This window comes from Botryllus schlosseri, chromosome 7 (genome assembly GCF_051294905.1).
Source record: "Botryllus schlosseri isolate E-star chromosome 7, Bs_hap1, whole genome shotgun sequence".
Taxonomy (NCBI): Eukaryota; Metazoa; Chordata; class Ascidiacea; order Stolidobranchia; family Styelidae; genus Botryllus; species Botryllus schlosseri.
Genome location: NC_137242.1, coordinates 23,301,765 through 23,316,239, shown reverse-complemented (window position 1 = coordinate 23,316,239; position 14,475 = coordinate 23,301,765). Strand labels below are relative to the sequence as shown.

Below are 14,475 nucleotides of genomic sequence, written 5' to 3'. Positions count from 1 at the left end.
AAAATCGAAAAACGTAGTCGCATTGAATCGCGCCCAGCGCGAAGAAAATTTCAAGATTAATTAAAATCTTTCAAGAAATCGGGAGTCAATTCGTAAATCCGAATTGCATGTCTACGGCCGCACAAATTCCCTCTTACGGCCTTAGGTAGGCCACCCCTGAACTAAAGCAAAGGGAACACTGAAATATGTCTACTTCTATCGCCGGTAATGCCATTGTATTCAACCGGACAAACATCGTATTTTCGCCAATTTCATTGCTCGCAAATAATGGTGTTGCGACTCGGTAGAATGAAACCCCTACGATCCGTGTATTATCTATATATGATTGATAATAAAGTATTCCAGCGAGAAGCAACGGCACGAGGCAACATTTTGGATTCAGTTGACTGGTTCGGCCCGCGAGCGATTTCATGACTTCGATCCGGCCCGCGATTCAATTTGAGTTTGACACCCCTGAACTAGGCATTATCACCCAGGGTTGATGGGATGTATGGGATTGTTTTTTCAACACCAGTCACAAGAAGAACAAGATAATGAAATATCAACACACATTCAAAAGTCAATTTATTAAATGCGATTGCTGCATTTGTTTATTTTCCACTAGCTTGTCGATGCGTGATATACGTTTGCTTACAGTGCATCGAAAGTCATGTATGGGCGCAACAAGTCGGTTTCGTTTCTTCGAGTTGATAGTCATCAGGGATGAAAATCCTTGCTCGCATTTCCACGTGTAAGGGAAAATTAGCATCTGATGGGGAATAGCGGGAGACGACGGCTTCAAAAAACTCAAAATCAATCTTACCTGAACTAGTAACTCCCTTCGGTCGAAAATAAACAGAATGTACTCGCGTACCACCTGGAAGACCTTCGCGTACCACTAGTGGTACGCGTACCACAGGTTGGGAACCACTGGTGTAACAGTATCTCACCGGCTATCAGACAGTCATCGAGCATCTCCACAATCAAATCGAAATACAAGCAATTTCTACTGAATCAATATTAGTCAGCCCTCAAGTTTACCGGACCACACGACCTGACATCGATCTCGCCTTCCGTCACATGCGACCTCATTTTGTTGCTTGTCTTTTTGTATCAGGGATATCTAGAAACTAGATATCTAGATATCTAGATATCCCTGTTTTGTATTATCATATTTTACTCTCCATCTAGTGTGCAATGTTCATGTCTACTCTTTACATCGCCTAGGCCAGAGTGTGTGTGTGATTTCAAAGACTAGGCTACTACAAGTCGTTTCGACACCTTCCTATCATTTCATTGTATCGCAGTTTTGTGGTGTTTTGAATTGAAGTCTAATATACAATTGATATTGATAAGTTATGTCCTTACCATAGTATTTTTTAATTTATTGATGGCGCGAAAGCATGACCTCGCGGTCCATGCATTTTGAAAGGTTTCAATTGGTAAACATCTCAGAAAGTGAAACGATGTTTCTTTTGAATTCTCTAAAGTTGCTGACGATTACCCCTGCACTGTGAACTTTTTTCATATATAACAATTTTCGCCTCATTATAACATCTTTGATTGAAATCTATTGCATTTCAACTGCGGCCACTCTATGCATGGTGCTGGCAGCATAAAAAAAAACACTAAACGAACGTACACCTTGACAATCTCAAAAATTTTACTTGCTTCGTTACAGAAGTTTTCTCGAAATATCCAGCTTTCCGCTTGTGAATATTTAGTGACTCCCTGCTGCGAGCTTGACCCGCAATCACACAACATCAAGAGTGACATACACTACATGGAGGTAGCCAGCGAATGATGCTTAACCAATCAATGAAATGGATATCGTTGTCTGATGTAAAACATCTAGCAGGCATACGGGGTCAATCTTGATTTCATATGTTTGTTGTGTCATAAAAACCAAATCCGTGCGATTGGGGAGTTTGCTATATACTGCTGTATAACTTGCTTAAGGGGTAATATCGGTAGCAAGTAGCCTACAGAAACCCGTTTGACACGTGGCAATACTCAGACGCCGAATACATTGTCCGATCTTTCCTTGACCGTGAAGGCGTAAGCTTATTCCCTTGGAAGTCCTTGTCGAATTTGTTTACAAAGCGACGAAAGATATTGATTTATGGGATTATTATGTCATTTGATTGCCCTAGTTCATTGATAGATTGGCGACGTTTAAAACGTCAATACGTACTTCAGCATTGCGGCATTATTTATATATTGTAGAAGCGTATTTAAGAGATATGGCTTGGTTATGACGGTCAGCATTGTATGTCCTGGAGGTAAAGCTAAGCTAGGCTACAATCAGCAGATCTATGAACAGATCGCTGCTTACAGACTCAAAATTCCATACAACAGTTCTAAGAATCGGGACAACCGACTTTCATCCCTAATTTTGACAGGGAGGACGACCACTCGACCATAGCCTATGCCTTCTCGTCCATGTTTCTGACGCGTGCACGTTATCATCAAATCAATATCTGATTTGTTTCATATCCCAGCAAACACAGTACAGACCAAAGATGTAGAAAAGCCGAGCCGATATAGTAGATATTAGATCTCGGCAGGTCGTAGAAAGGGGGATTTTGTGTCGACTCAATTCAACGTCTTTTCCATGTCCTTTAATAATGTAAATATTATGCAGATGCTACAGCCTTTAAACATGGTGAGTAGAATGTAGATCCTACGTTAGAAGAAGAAGATCCTGATATAATAACCTGTTTTCTACCACTATGGGCTTAACCTGATCACGGCTGCGTACACACACCACATTATTTACTACATATTAATCACATTTGTGATAATTTAATTTCAAACGAATTGGCAATAATGCCGTTGTAAAAAATAAAACGAACAAACGAACAAATGTCTTTAGAAAGAAAGTGAAAACAGTCCTTATCATCAGGTTTCATCTTCTGATGAGCCAGGTAAATAACCAGCATGCAGCCTTTTTTTTTTCAACACCCTGCAGAAATAAAATGAAAATGATGATTAATAGCTAAGACATTCGTACTGCGAAAATGGCAGAGGTAGCGACTAACGAATGACTCCTACATTTTTTTCACCCATACTTACTAAAATGGATTCGATTCTGAACTATTTCCACTCAAGTTTTATTATTATATTTTTTAATATTATATGACTAGAGAACTGACTTCAATCGTCACTTCTACTTGATTATCAAGATCAACGATGACTACTTCAGCACTCTTTGAAAACAGCCACTAACACAAAAAGAACTCTTGACTAAAATTTCTTCACATTCTGTCCAAAATGATCAATTCAACAATCCAAATGAATCAGTTATTTGGCAGCTAGTTGGAGAGATATATACTCAAGTCTAGAAAGTGGAATGATACTCTGCCTGGAAAGCTGAAGACCTAACAATATTGTGTACAGAGAACAAAACATTCGAGTGGCGGCACTGGTATAGACATTAATAAATTATTAGAATTGACAGCAAGATAACCAGCAAGACATTAAAATGAGAATTAGTGCAGTTTCTTAGGCTGTAGTGATACTCAGCCAGTAATTGACCTAGCAGAGAGCAAAACGTTGTAAATAAAGCGAGCGAAACCTCCGACAAATGATACGATAAAACATTAGAATCGACAGTCTTACTAGAAGCAGAATAACAATCATGAGGGGTTAGAGAACAGAAGCCCGGGAAGTGACCATCAGAAATTACTGCATACTGGCCGAACAAATCCATGACCACTAACAAATGGTCTTTCAATAGTCAATATTGATACCAAATGACACCACCCCTATTTCATAGCAACATTTAGCAAATACAGCGCTGGAGTCAACCTTATATAAGCCCTAACCAAACGCCCATTAGTTTTCCCACCTACTACTTCGCGGATGGAAATACGCATTAAAGCGAACGGACGCGACTTGTCACACTCTTGCTATTTCTGCTCCTTTTTTCTCTTCGTTCCTCTTCTCTGTCGCTTCCGCTTGAGGAGAGAAACAGTCGGCCGCGTTTACGGATCGTGAATTCCCGGTGGGTGATTCTTCCTCGAATGGTCAGCACCTTGAAAATTGAGAACAATGTTGTTGCAAAATGCATGACAATTTGAAAGTTACATCATTCTAATTATTCCAGTTATGGCCGTGAATCGTTACAAGTGCGGTAACCATAAGAATTATTACTATACTTCAACTACAAATACAATACATTGTATAAAATGATTACCAATTCTTTTACGTTGATCGAGTCCCAAATAGATGAAATATGTCAAAGAATTTGCTAAATTTTTGTATAATTTGACAGATTCCGAAATCTTCTCAAAGTGCACCTTTCAAAAATTTGATATCAAGACTCCCAACATTTTACAATTCGAAGTTGGATGGCTTTAGCAATACAAGCAAACAGTTTGTATCGCAATTGACAATTATGTAGAGAACGCTGCGAGACATATGAGTAGGCCTACCCTAAAACGTTTCTCTCACATGGACATTAGGGCTCTTAAAATATGACCTTTTTTCTCAAATCGTTCTGGCTACTTGATAATATTGTTAGGTTACCTAATTTAAGCCTAAACACAAAATTTGGTTCAATTCCAGCCAGTAACCGCTTTGCTACAGGAGAAGAAAGTTTCTATTTATTATATAAAAATAAATAGGTAATAAAAATTTGAAAATTTTCTGTTCACCCCATGAAAGTGTTAGGCTGTCTATAGAAACGATGCTCACCAAATTTGGTTCAATTCCAACCAGTGGAAGCGGAGATATTGCCGTCGAAAAATTTGGATTTGAATAAAATAGTATTTACGGTGACCGATTCTTTGTTTACTTATTAAAGTTGTGCTCACCGTAAGTACTATTTTATTAAAATCCAAATTTTTCGACAGCAATAACTCCGCTTCCACTGGTTGGAATTGAACCAAATTTGGTGAGCATCGTTTCTATAGACAGCCTAACACTTTCATGGGGTTAACAGAAAATCTTCAAATTTTTTATTATTCATTTTTATATAATAAATAGGAACTTTCTACTCTTGTAGCAAAGCGGATACTGGCTGGATTTGAACCATATTTTGTTTGTAGGCTTAAATTAGGTAACCTAACAATTTTATCAAGTAGCCAGTACGATTTGAGAAAAAAAGTCATTTTTGAAGAGCCCTACTGTTCATGACCGTCCACGTTTAGAGTTGCATCTCAAAGATGCTAAAATAAGCCTAAATATAATCCAAGCAATACGATCGTCCACTTTGACTGACTGAATTTCTAAAAACACCTTGATAGCTTCCACATCTTACGTTTATATATACTGTCTGCTATCGGCACAACAAAGTAGGCCTATTTAAAAATACCAAAACAGATTCAACATACCACATCTCTTGCAAAGGCTTTTGCTTTCATTCAATTTTCCATCAAACTTCTTTAAATCCTCCTTTGTGGTGAGTTGCTTTGGAATTCTTCTAGGATCAATTCCGATATTGTTTTATCATATACAATCTATGGCGGAATAAAAGTTTCGGATAAGTTCTAAAACGAACACAATTTTCCACACAAAAGTCAATTGCCACACGAAATGCCAAATGCTACGGTCTCATTTTACAAGGTATGGCGAGGAAACGTAGTGGTACGTTCCATTATAGCTAAACACCAATGAATTGCGGGTTTGAGCGTGACACGTCGACTCCATAATTCCTACCGAAGTGTTGGCCGTTTATCTAGGCTCCTCCTCGCCATCTGATTCGCATAGCCATGTCTTAAAAAGCCTAGGAGTGGGCCGTGCTGTAAGTGGGCAGATGGTTGCCGATGCACCCGGCACTTGGTGAATTCGGCCGCACAAACTCGGCACTTGGTGAATTCGGCTCTCGGGAAATTTTGAAATGAAGTGTATTTACAGCTATTAATATGAATTATCAAACTAATAATAGTATTATCAAGTGATTCGTCAATCTTGTAAGGAGGTCAGGGCATTCGTAGATCGCGCAGTCACGGCGTGATTAGATCACGGATTGCGTAGCCACGGGAAATAACACAGCGCTCATATACCGACCACGCGCGGTCTGCTTGGAATCGATGGCGTGAGTCACGGGCCTGTGTCGTGTAAGTTTTGAGAAGATGGATCTTGGCGTTGTATGTGAGATCAAAACTGTGGAACATCAAGCGGCGCTTCTTCGTTTATCGATCACGACAAGCCAGTGTTCCTCATCAACAAATGTTTCGCATGATCACGTCAAAATAAATTATTTTTTGCCTTTGGAGAGACGATTCCACTCTGGGATTAGGGTGTCTCGATAACACGGTTGAAGGATCCCAAGATTACGAGATCTACCACGAGCCACGACACGTTTAAATTTCCTTTTTTACACTGTTCATTCATACTAAATGCATTTCTAATGCGAAGGTGTTCTAGTGCCAATTCCTCCAAGGGCCGAGTTCACCAAGTGAAGAGCGTCGCGTTATTTCCCGCAATTACGCAATCTGTGATCTAATCACGCCGTGACTGTGTGATCTACGCATGCCCTGACCGCCGTACAACATTGACAACCACTCAAAGTGCCAAGTTCACCGGCAAACATTCCAGTAACCAATCATGGTGACCGGTACCGCTACGAGATCTACCACGGCCGAATTCACCAAGTGCCGAGTTTGTGCGGCCGAATTCACTAAGTGCCGATTTCACTGGTAATCGGGCAGATACGGAATAATAATAATAAGAACCGGCCTGGTGTAAAATGACCAGTGTAGTCGAACCACCACCATGAACACCACAAACAAACAAATAAACATCTAACAAGGAAAAGAAATTACCTTTGCAGCCTTCGACAAACACAGTTACCATTGAAACCAGCAATTAAGGTCTTATTCGAAAGCAGAATAACAACTGTTTTAGTGGACATATCAAATCAAATGTTGGAAAGTTCATGTAAAATAGCCCAAAATATTATCTTACTGTGACCATATTCCATCAATATGGTCTGGCTAGCCAAATTCTCTGGGCCAACATAATCAAGCTGCGTTTGGTTTCAACGATTAATAATCTTGTCACTGGATTCGAGGTATAATTGCACTCAAATATCAAATTTTGCTCCATTAATCAACATCAAGTTGAAAATGTCCATTCTTGCACCAACTTTTATAAAATCATGAATCAGTGTTCTACAGGAATGTATCTATATGACTTATATACCTAGAAAATTCAAGCATAAATATTATGATATACCGTAGGTATAGGTACCGGTAATTCAGATGTTTGAAGCGAATTATAGTGGTCTAATTTCACTAAATTAGAGCGAAATGCCAGCAATATAATTGTAATCTAATTCGGAAAAACGGTTTAGCTCTAATTCTAACCTGGAAAAGCTGAAACTTTTCTATAGTTGTCTACACCTGTTTTGCAGAAAGTCAAACAGCTCTAGGCGTCATATACTACAGGCAATTCGAAATACCCCATAAGCTATATGCTACTGCATATATACCTTTAACCCGCTACCTCAGTCAGTCACAATTCCTATATATTTACGGCATTTACCATACAGAAAGAGCGAACTATGCCTGGCTGCGACCTGTTGCGCTTCAAATCTTTGTATGGCGCGATGACGTAAAATTTGAATCGCCGAAATATTCTAGAAGTCACGCATCGATAATCATATTCCTAAACGTACAACATATCACTTATTTAGTTATTCTCTGAATAAAACTATTACCATACTCGTTGAACATGCGAGATTACCGAAAGAGCGAATATATATATAATGAAGATCATATATATTCAGAGGAAAACAAAACTATTCGACCATAGAGCAACAACACGAATATACAACACCGGTGACATCCTCACGCAATAAAACGAAGGGAGAACATTGTTTTCTAATGGATAGAACGAAGCTACCGCATGAGATCGAACAAAACCGGATAGAATTCATCGTGATTGAATGTACCGACAAAGTCATCCTTTCTACGTATTTTAGTCGTACCCGCGAGAGATAGAAAATTTGCATTATTAGGTTAACTACCGGATATAACGAAGCCTAATGCATGAGATGGAACAACACCGAGTATGAATTTCTTCTGATTGAATATAACCACAAGACCATCCTACTACGTATTTTAGACATTCCCTCGACACTTAGAAAATCAGAACCTAATCGAGATGATCCCGGATGATCCTTTTACGGTTTTGTGTTTGCTGGGATATACAGCAGGGATATCTAAAATAAAAATATCTAGAATATCTAGAAGTTTTAGATATCCCTGATATACAAACACATATATATTATTTCCATGTTGTCGGTCGTTATAATCAAATAACGATATTAAATTTTGGTTTAGTATCTCAATTTTATATAGTGCGGCCCGCGAGCTAAAAAGTTTGCCGACCCCTGCCTATATTCACACGCACGATATGTGCATCTGCATACGGTGCATACGTAATGCGCATATGTAGGGTTGCATTTAAAACAAACGGTGTTTCAAAACACTTTGTCTAAGACATGTTTCAAACAGTGCTTTAAACCAGTGGTTCTCAACCGCCGGTCCGCGGACCGGTGCCGGTCCGCGACGACATTCCTGCCGGTCCGCCAGGTAAATTACAATTTTATGCCTTAAATTCAAGATTCAATGTAAAAGGCTTGTCCTATTGATGAAATAAATAAGACATCAAATTTTAAACTGATTCAGAACTTCTTGGGGTAACACTAGGGCTGGAAACATGTTCGATTTGACTTAAAGTTCAAGACGTGTCAAGTTACTGTAATATAGTTCAATGTATTTAAAACGTTTCCGTAAAAACCGCACAACCAGTCCTCTCGCCTTCGAGCCCGTTCTGTCGATCGCGTGACAGGAGCGTCGGGAGCACACACATAATAATTACGTTAATCACAATCACACTTCCCCTTGATCTAAAGATCACAAGGGAAACCAACACATAACGCAACGATGTAACTTCAAACGTGAAAATCAGGTGAACAATTCTAAAACAGTGTATACATGAAACGTCAAACTTCCCCTTGGTCTGAAGATCGCACGGGAAGCCAAGTCAACGTGATAAGTGTGGAAACGAAAAAAAACTAATACGCAGTGTAGCCTACACATATCGATTATTCAAATTGAAAGTTAAATTTCGATATATGCATGTGATCTATTGACGGAGACGAGGAGTCCTTTGGTCTTCCTACCCCCGTGATCTATTGATCACTGAACCAAATTCAAAGCTTTTGAGTGTAACCCCGCAGTGAGCCTATATAAGACTGTCTGGCCAATGGGCTAATTCTAAATAAATTAACACGAATCGTTTGCTATTAGAAGCACACAAAGTGGATCCCACAACTAAAACATACTGGCGTACAAGAAACGAAAAACTGCGGTGTAGGTGTGCCTTAAACGATGGACGAAAGCGATGATAACTGGAATTTGTAGCATACAGAATTCGTACTTGAAGGCTAAAACTTGCAAGGTATATACAATCATCACAAGGCATAAGAATCACGCGCGAACAAATCAAAATGTAAAAAAGCACTTATTCTTGATACAGATACACACAACATCTAGCCTACATAAAAATCAGCCAACCATCGTGGCGGCGCTCGATCCCGATTTGGTCGCGAATGTTCAGAGTTATTTCTCTCAATATCTTGATCGACAGTGTCATCACCAGGTTGATCCAGATTAGCCGAGTTATTCCCATCGGTGATATTCTCTTCCGTACCGACTGGACCATTGGCTTCACCCAAGTTACCGCTGTTTTCCGTATCAATGGCAGCATCTCCTCTGCTACAATTCAAGTCGATTTCGCGCGTCGTAACACTTCCTGGTGGGTTAGGTAGATACCCGACGGCGAGTCTAACGTCAGAAAGATGTCGATTCATCCCGTCAACCTCAACCACCACGTCGGCGACAACCCTGGTAACGACACCTCTATTCCATGGAGTAGTACATCGAGCATTTGGTGGCTTCACGAACACTACATCACCGACTCGGTATGGGTTGGAACTATTTTGTCGGTCCAATCTCTTTCTGCTTGCGCGGATCATTGAAGATGGCAAACCAGATTCATAGCGAAACACCTTATCCGCAGGTACAATATCCTCCGAATTCGGAGTGTGATTGTACCAATACACCATTCGTTCAACACTACCTCCTGATCTCGCGGCCATTCTTTTGATAGTTCTGTGATTCCGCTCCACAATACCATTTCCAGAATGCCGGTAGGCGCAGCTGAACACATGTTCCACCCCCCAGCTGTTCAAAAACTGGCGCATTTTCTGGCTAACAAAACAAGGTCCGTTATCACTCAGAATTTCACTCGGCGCACCTCTTTCCGAGAAGACTTGTTCAAGGATCTGGATGATTTGATCGGCCGTTTCATTTCGCACCGCCCGCCATATCGCAAATCGACTAGGCCCGCAGTCGATCAAACTCAGGTATGGTCGAGTGTTGACGTAAGTAATGTCAAGTGCCAGGCGCTCCCAGACAACGGGAACGGAAAGTTGCCCGTGTTCCCATCTCACGGGACTCGGATCAATTCTGCGACAGATGTTGCACTCATTGATTACTCGTTGAACAACATCACGAGTAACAGCTTCGCCAATGCTTCTTTTGGCCACGAAAAGCGTCCGATTCACACCTAGGTGATGCACGTTATGAAGAGTCCGTACCTGTTCAATCACGTTCTCATTACGCCGGTTTACTCCAAGACACACCTTCTTTAGCCAGCGTTGCGGGACTCTCGTTAGTGGATCTGCGAGATTCTCCGACGATGGTACCCAACGGATTGTAACCTCCATGCAGTATTCCTGAAAGAGCTGCGCGATAATTCCCAATCTTCTTTTAATAATCATTTCACTTAGCCCGCTGACTCTAGGTCGGCGCGAATCTTCCAATATTGACGTGACCCAATGGAACACACTGACCGAGTCGGTCACAATTTCCACATTTGTGAAACCCCATCTCAGCACCAAACTCAATCCCTTTACGACAGCGTCGAGCTCCGCGACATTTATATGCGTTCCGTCGTCCTCTTTCCTCATCCATGCTGCATCTTCGACAACCTTCCCATTTACGGTCAAACAGCATGCCACCGCCATATTGCTCGCATCGCACCATATTTGCGCTCTGCCATCACGATATACTCTCCAGTCACCTCTTACTGGATCGCTCTCTCGTACCTTCGTCAAGATTTCTTCAGCCAAATGCCTAACTGGATTCGGTATTACCGCATCCCACGCTATCTCGTTAGTAAGTCGTTTTACATGACTGCAGGCAGTTCTCAACCACCCGGCCACGGGATAATGCCCTGTGAGCTTGCCGAACACAGAAAATAGCCCCCTCTTCGTCATGTGGCCGTTCAAACTCGGCAGATCACCATCTCTCCTCCACTCCAGTACTCCATCCTGGGTCTCATTCACCCGCAATCCAAGTACACGTGCATCACGCAACGGAACTGGATCCTTCGTCGCTAACCCATAACTTGCCAAATGCCTGCGCACTTTCTCAACCACCACAACATTCTCATCAACCCATATGTCGTCGATATAATGGTCGGTTCCCCTTGCTATATCGTCTTCCAGTGACAATACGGTAGAAATGATTTTGGTCATCACCTTTGGGCCGATGTTCAAACCGAACCCCATTCGTGTCATAACGTAAACTTTTCCTTGGTGTCGCACTACTTGGAATTTTTGCAGCCTCTCTGACACGTGAATCTGTAGGTATGCCTTCCGGAGATCCAAGATAGATGCGCGATTACTTCGTTTGCGCCAATTTCTCAATTTATCTTGGCATACAGCCGCATCCATTCCGGGGTGACTCATGACATGGGAATTCAGTTCGCGGTAGTCCATCACCGGTCGTACCTTCTGCTCTTTGTTCGGTTGCTTGACCGCCAGCAGTGGGATTATTCCCTCGTGCGACCCGTGACGAGCAGGATCGTACTCCACCAACCATCCGTCTCTGATCCATTGACTCAGTTCATTATCAAACGATGTACGACACTCCGATGGTATCTGATATCCGGCACATTGATTCGTCAACTCCGGCTCGCCATTTTCCCATCTCCACTCCATAGTCCACTTCGCTCCATCAAATTTTGCAATGAAATCTTTATCGTCAATTTGCAACTGTTTATTCGTCCCGACCACCGCACTTGCTACACACACCTTTGCGCCAAACCACACGTCCAGATTTGGATCAACGAATACCCCGCCCAGTTGCTGGATAACATCAATACCGAGAATCAAGCCAGCAGCACACACCAGCTCGGAGGCCACCAGGCATCGCACCCTGACGATGGTCTCGCTTACAACCATTGTTACCATGGTCTCTCCGTAACAGCTAGTACTTTCTCCATTTAGCATCTCGACAATCCTTCTAGGACCAGAAGCGTTATATCCCATACGACGACACACGTCTTCAAGAACAACAGATTGCTGACACCAAGTATCCACCAGAGCCTTGAGAGGTTTTCCACCAATTACAACTACAACAAATGGAAGCACCTTTTTCGCTACTTGTGAATACGGGAGAACGCGTCCGGTGCTGACGGTTCTCCTTGGTAGTTTTCCTGCTGCGGTTCGTTACGTTCATCAGCTCTGCATTGTCGGGCTACATGGCCAAGCTTCCCGCAGGAAAAACATCTTGGTTGTCTCCTGACCGTTTCGTTACCGTCATTTCTCGGCTCTTTCATGGGACATTCTCTAGCAAAGTGACCAAGCTTCCCGCAGAAAAAACAGTTGTACTTCCGCTGACGCGAGCCGACCGCGCACGATACACTGAAGGTGCTGCGGACCGACATTATTACTCGTGCCCGTGCAAGAAGATCACTCAAATTCATTTTGTCCAATCCTGCTACAGACTTTAACTGGCCTGAAACTTCTGATGGGAGTCCATTTACAAATGCGCACCGAATTAACGCCTCGGATGCATCCACCTTCAACCCAATCAATAGCGCCAGCCTTTTTAGGTCGCAAAGGTACACATCGACAGGCTCGTCATCCAGCAGTATTCTTCGCTGGAATTGGCCATACGCGTCGTAACAATTTACCCCAAACGCATTCAAAATAGCTTCTTTTGACTTGCTGTAATCCTTTCTGTCCGCCTCTGGCAACTGCTTGAACACTGCAAATGCAGCACCATCCAATAGCAATGGGAAAATAGTTGGCAATTTGTCCGTCAGTTCTTGAAGCTCGGCAACCAGTTCTAGTTTCTCAACCCACTTTGCAAAATCCCCAGACGTTGGATAATCTACGTAATTCTTCACAATATCAGTTAACTTCATATTCGCCATTGGGCCGCGATAGCTTGTAATATAGTTCAATGTATTTAAAACGTTTCCGTAAAAACCGCACAACCAGTCCTCTCGCCTTCGAGCCCGTTCTGTCGATCGCGTGACAGGAGCGTCGGGAGCACACACATAATAATTACGTTAATCACAATCACAGTTACGACATGCGAGCGACAAGTACAGAACAGGTACGAGCTGACTCATCGCTAAACAGCGCAGTTTGCGCGGCATTCGTCTTCGATTCATTCATTTTGTGCAGGACCGTAACCGGGGCACCCCAAACCGCCTAATTTAAGAAGGGCTGAGCTTGAAAAGAACCCGAAATTATTTTGCAAATGAACATCAGGGTTTTATCCAAGTCATAAGGTTCCGAGTCACAAGTCAATCTCACTTTTTTAGTTTTGACTCGAGTCAAGTCGAGTCATTTTCAATTCACCACCGAGTCAAGTCCGAGTTCAAGTCACTGAATAGAGTGTCGAGTGCGAGTCATAGTGTTTTGACTCGAGTCCGAGTCCAAGTCATTGTGTGGACTTTCCAGTTTCGAGTTAATGTCATGTGAGACCCACTTTTAACAACTCTACTCGGTGATATCGAATGCTTCTCATTCATAATATTCTCATTTTCGTCACTTTTAACAGTTTCAGGTAGCATTTTCAAGTATGCCCTACTAGTATTGATAGACGAAATAATATCAGCGTGATAACTTTACTATTCTTCGAAATTGCATTGAAATGCCTGTCTTGGTAGACCCATCAGTCTCGAGTCATATTACTTGCTCCGAGTCATGTGGAATGACTCGAGTACAAGTCGAGTCAATACACAAATTGACTCGATGAGTCATTACAGCCATGATGAGCATAAATCATAGCTTATTTATTTGAAACTTTTCCAACATTTTTCAATTTCATTTCGCTCTTTGCGCGATTTAGTCTTGCATATTAGGTGCCCGTCTCCGAGAAAGACGCATGATTTATAGAAATAGGCATTTGGTCGTCAGCCATTACCGCGCCATGACGTACCAACACATAATTATGAAGATTAGGCTAACATGGGACTTCGAAAGGCGTGCCAAAAATACGGCAGCAAGAAAACCGATTCAGTCCTGAATGGTGGAAAATTTTCGCTATTGACGCGATTTAGCTACTTAAACTCTTTGCTTACAATGAGTAGAATGAATGTGCTCACAAGTACAGGTGAAAACATCCTCCCAACTGTGGCTTTACCGACCTGTGGGGCACAAGATCAATGCTTTTGGAG

General features: G+C 41.9%; 1 long non-coding RNA gene across 1 annotated transcript; it reads right to left on the bottom strand.

Annotated features, from left to right (window-relative positions):
• Positions 1-2,764: 2,764 nt before the first annotated feature.
• Positions 2,765-6,283, bottom strand: LOC145442970 (uncharacterized). The gene is made up of 3 exons (XR_013916224.1): positions 5,316-6,283; positions 3,830-4,015; positions 2,765-2,944 (listed from the first exon to the last, which is right to left on the bottom strand). It is a non-coding gene; the product is annotated as an uncharacterized LOC145442970 (long non-coding RNA).
• Positions 6,284-14,475: the final 8,192 nt, after the last annotated feature.